This window comes from Tenrec ecaudatus, chromosome 4 (assembly GCF_050624435.1).
Source record: "Tenrec ecaudatus isolate mTenEca1 chromosome 4, mTenEca1.hap1, whole genome shotgun sequence".
Classification (NCBI taxonomy): Eukaryota; Metazoa; Chordata; class Mammalia; order Afrosoricida; family Tenrecidae; genus Tenrec; species Tenrec ecaudatus.
Window position 1 is genome coordinate 95,374,408 of NC_134533.1, and position 5,106 is coordinate 95,379,513.

The 5,106-nt window shown below is 36.6% G+C and overlaps 1 non-coding gene across 1 annotated transcript; it reads left to right on the forward strand.

Annotated features, from left to right (window-relative positions):
- The first annotated feature begins 4,775 nt into the window (after positions 1 to 4,775).
- Positions 4,776 to 4,901, forward strand: LOC142447722 (small Cajal body-specific RNA 4). The gene has a single exon (XR_012784380.1).
- The last annotated feature ends 205 nt before the right edge of the window (positions 4,902 to 5,106 follow it).

The window sequence follows — 5,106 nt, forward strand, 5'->3', positions numbered from 1 at the left end:
TTTCTCCCCTTTCACAAGGAGTGCAAAACAAACATATAATAACAATTTAAAGACAATCACAAAATGTATCTGCAGGAGGAATAGAGATATAATTACAAATTATTTTAATGACTGTAGTTTTTTCTTCCCATTCAATAGTCCACACCATTCTATTTATAATTCCCTTTCTCAATATTATAGTTCCAACTAACCTAGAATCTGAAATAAAAAATCACTTGGCACATTGGTGAAATTGGCTTTTAAGAAAATCTTCCAGTATGTAAATAGCACAGTGACTTAAATGAAGATTGATGAGCACATATATTATACACAGACTTTTCACATTCTGCTTTTTGTTCTTTTTTGCTTTTTGTTTGAATACATGTACTTTTCACTTTCTTTCTTTTGAGAATGTATATAATGCTGCCTGGTTACATGTAAGTTTGTTTCAGAGTCAACTATGTTGTGGTGCTTGGGAGGTGGTGATAGCTTTATTTGCCAACACTTGAATTTCTTCTTTCTAACTAACATTGGAGCTATATTCTTCAATATATCTACTCAGTTGAATATTGACATTCTCTCTTATGAGTTTTGGCTTGTTTTGTTTTGTTGCTGCTTATTTGAGTCTGGATGAAAGAAGAAAAGAATACATCAGTAATTTAAACATTGATTTTTTTTTTTTACTCAAGATTAATTATCTGGTTCCCTGGGATCAGAAAGGCAGCTCAGACTTTTCAATATTTCTTTGAACTGTGGAATCTATCATTTCCTATCTACTCACTAAAAGAAAAAAAAAATCAAAGCATCAGAAATACCAGGTGAATTTGATTTCTGGTTAGCATGGAATCTCAGAATTTAGGTTTTTAAATTTTTTCGCTCTTCTGTTAGAAAAAGGAACCCTGGTGGCGAAATGGTTAAACATTGGGCCGTGATCAAAGGTTTGCATCTTGAACCATGAGCCACTCAGCAAGAGAAAGGCTGAGCTTTCCACTCCTGTAAACAACTACAGTCTCAAAAACCCACAGAGCAGTTTCCCTTGTCCTATAGCGTTGCTATGAGTTTGCATCCCCTTGATGGCAGTGAATTTGAGTTTTGTTGTAAAATATTGTTGTTTATTTTTTAAACATTGTGTGAACAGAAACAAAAATAAAAACAATGAAATATATAACAAATCCAAAGAAAAAATGCAGCACTAAATAAAATTTCATAAAAATTAGACAAGAAACGTTGTTCTTTACACATATTATAGTTATTTTTTGTTTGTGGGCTTCATATGGGCTTTAAATCACAGCAACTGACATTGGAAGAATAGTATCTAAATATAAAATGGTTTGTTTTGATTTTTTTTTAATTTTAAGTTATGGGAGGAAAATTCATAACTGAGTTAAGGCATATTTTATTAAGTAATGCTGAATGCATTTTATTTCATACCATTGGGTTCCTGTATTAATTAAATGAGTTTTGATCTTGGAATTTCTTCGAGGCAATGTTGTTGTTGTTCTTGTCATTGTTGTTAGGTGCAAGAGAGTTGGCTCTGATCCAAAATTACCCTATGCCCAATAGATGGACATCCTTCCACTCTCAAAAGTGGTGTTCTGCTTAAGTCCATTGTTGTAGTCTCTATATCACTCCATCACACCAAGTGTCTTCCTCTTTTTCACTGAGTATGTGCCCAAACATGATAACCTTTTCCAGACTTGTCCCTCCAGATACCATGTCCAATGTCCTTAAAATTTAAGTCTTGCCTTTCTTGCTTCTTAGGAACATTTTGGCTGTACTTCCTCCATGGAAGATTTGTTTGTTCTTCTGGAAATCCATGGTTCTGTAAATACTTTTTGCCAATGTTATAACTCAAATATATGAACTCTTCTCTGGTGTCCCTCTTTCTTGTCCAGCTTTAATATGCATATGAGGCTACTGAAAATACCATGACTTAGATCAGGTGTATCTTACTCCTCAAAGTGATAGTATTGCTCTTTAATATTTTAAAGTCCACGCAGAAGCATATCAAGTGTAGTACTTGGAGATCTGGTTCTGAAAAATGAGCCAATGAAACCCCTATGAAGCAGTTACATTAATAAGGAAAGGGCCAACCTATAGGCTAAGTTGTGTCTTGAGTCCATTTCTTTTTGTGATTGGGAGAGATTAAATAAGTGAGCAGAGAAGTATACAGCACTACCACTAAGAACGATGAGCTCCTGGCAAGGGACCTTCTCTGGAGCCAAAATGGCTGCTACGGGATGCTCCTTGGCCCAGGGAAAATCCAAGGCCAGGAAATCTCCAAGAAATACTAGGCCAGTGGATTTTGAAGGGAGACAATGATCTTTTACCAGAGCAGACCAGCAGACCACGAAGGAAAGCTTTTCCTAAGAGTAGGCATACTGGATCTGTTCTTCAATTCTTCTGAACTGTGAGGGAATACATTTCTGTTTCATAAAGCTTTTGCTTCTGGTATCTCTGTATCACAATCTAGTGTTTTTAAAATCCATATCTATTTAGTTTTATGCATTTAGTGAAAGTTTTTTCCTTGTATCCTATTTACTAAATAATATCTCTCCTGGTCTGGTATATCTGACACATCTAAACAATAAGGTTCTATAAAAAACACTCAATAAATCACAAGATCTTGAGATACATGTGGCAGTTTCATGTGTGAGGGATATACTTTAGCTGCATCAGTAGTAATCATGAGACTCAGAAAATTCACATTATTATTCCAGAGATAGAAGAATTATCTCTGAAAAATAGATATATATTTTAATCCATGGCACTTAAATCCACATGAAATCCTCATTTATTTGCTATTGTTGAATTTTTTTATATTTTTGTATATTTTGTTACTTATAACTTATTTATGTAGTCCTGGTGGTGTAGCGGCTCCAGTTGTGCTGCGATCTGCATGGTCTGGCCGTTGGACACGGTTGGGCTTTCTACTTCCACACGCAGTAACCGTCACGGAAACCCATGGGGGTTCACTGTGAGTCAGCATGGGCTCGATGGCAATGAGAGAGAGTTTGATGTGTTTATTTAAAATATAGGTTCTACATATTTACATTTTTTTTCCAAAAAACATTTCAGAGAACACCTGAGTATAAGAATACCACCAGTGGATGCAAGGAGAGAGTGATTTAGCCATTTTGTGGATTTGTGGTTTTTAAAGTAATCATGGATGATGCTTTCTAGGAGCCTGAAGTCCACAATCCTACTACGCTGCTAGCAGTCCTACTATGCTGCTAAGGCTTAGGAGCCTTCATTACCACAGATTACAGGATTCTTGTCTTGGGCCACTGAAAATGATGATCCTTTATTGTCTACGAAGTTCTTGGTAGCTGACTTATTTTCTTCACTCTGTCCCACATAATTCCACGCTCCAGCAGCACATTACTAAGTCTTCTGGAGATGATACGCTTTCAGTCCTCTGGGAGCCCATAACCAATTTTCTGTTTACTTTTTCTCACTAATACAATATGGTACTATGTATTTGTCATTTGGTATTTGTCTCTGTCTCTCATCTCCAGTTATGCTGTTCTCTGCTGTGTCACTGGAATCTAGAAGCCTGCACACTAGATTTTCTATACTTTGAAGCTAGCCAATCAGGGGCACTGAGGCATAAAAAAGAAGGCCTAGCTAAGAGAGAAAACATTTACTTCCCTTCTCTCATTCTCTTCTGTAAGAGGGAGCACCTCACTCTGGCAATTAGAGCAGATGAAGGGGATACTGGCAGCATTGATAATCAATACCTATAGAGCAGATGAAGGGGATACTGGCAGCATTAATAATCAATACCTATAGATCTGGCCAAGTAGAGGCAGCAATAACTATGCACACATCACACTGATTTTAGTAGCAGAGTGCTCAATAGTTCTGGCTTCACTACTAACACTAGTAACAAGGGTCTGCGTTTGGACAGCCAGCGTTGGGCTGCTAACGGAAAGGCTGCTGTCCAAATGAATCACCTGGAGAAAGACGAAGCTGTCTGTTGCCATAAAAACTTAGTCTCAGAAAACTTCCATAGCATTGTGCAGAGTCAGAATTGGCTGGCTGGCAGTAGCTGTTTTGTTTTGGTAAGGTACTCAGAATTCTAGAGGAAATCATACAAAGAATTGTGTAGAGCTATACAGAAATCATTATATAGAAGAGGGAGAGAAAACTGAATGGCGTTTGGGCAAAGAAAGACAATGAAAGGCACACTGGGTGATGAAGAGATCGTGTCATTAGAGCAAAATCTGTGTTACTTTGGGCTACATTACTCTGAATTTGTAATTCAGAGGGAAAAATTCCGCTTGAGTTTCTGAAATTAATTATAGAAGATAAATCCATACATGGTTGTATACCATTGAGTTATTTCTGCTTGGTGGTACAGTGGGTTATGTGTTAGGCTACGAGCTTCAAGGTTAGCAGTTCAAAACCACCAGCTGCTCCACAGGAGACAGATGAAGGCTTATACTCACTTAAAGAGTGAGTCTTGGAAAACCACAGGGGCTGTCACCAGGAAATGGAATCAACTCACTTATAGTGAGTAAGGATAGAGCAGAACTGGCTCATGAGATTTCCTAGGAAATTCATTAGTATTCTGAAAAACAGTGGTTCATAATTCTTCCTAATTTACATAGCTTTTGTCACATCCTTTCTTAGAGTATATAATTTACTTAACTCTATATACTTCAGTAAGTATGAAATGATATTAACATAAATATAGAATAATAAAAAACCAGAAGTGTATATTCATGTTAAAAGTAAATATTAAAGCATAACCACAGTAGAACATAGACAATATGCATAATAAAGATTCTTGAACTGGCGAACTAAGAAGGCTGAGTCTGATGAAGCAAGACTGCTGTTATAATCCTCCTAGACAAAAGGGGTGGAGAGAGCAGCCTTTATTGAGAGCATCACAGGGCTGACTGTCCTACCCAACACTCGGGGAAAAAAAAAAGATTCTTGAAGAGATCCTGGGTGACTTGAATAATTAATCCACTTAGTTATTAACTGAAAGATTGGAATTTCAATCAACCTAGATGTTTTTTAAGTGCTTTACAACCCAAAGTCAGCCATTGAAAATTTAATGAAATGTAATTCTCTCATCAACTCAATGTTAAGTAGTGTGAAAAACTCATGCTACTTTTT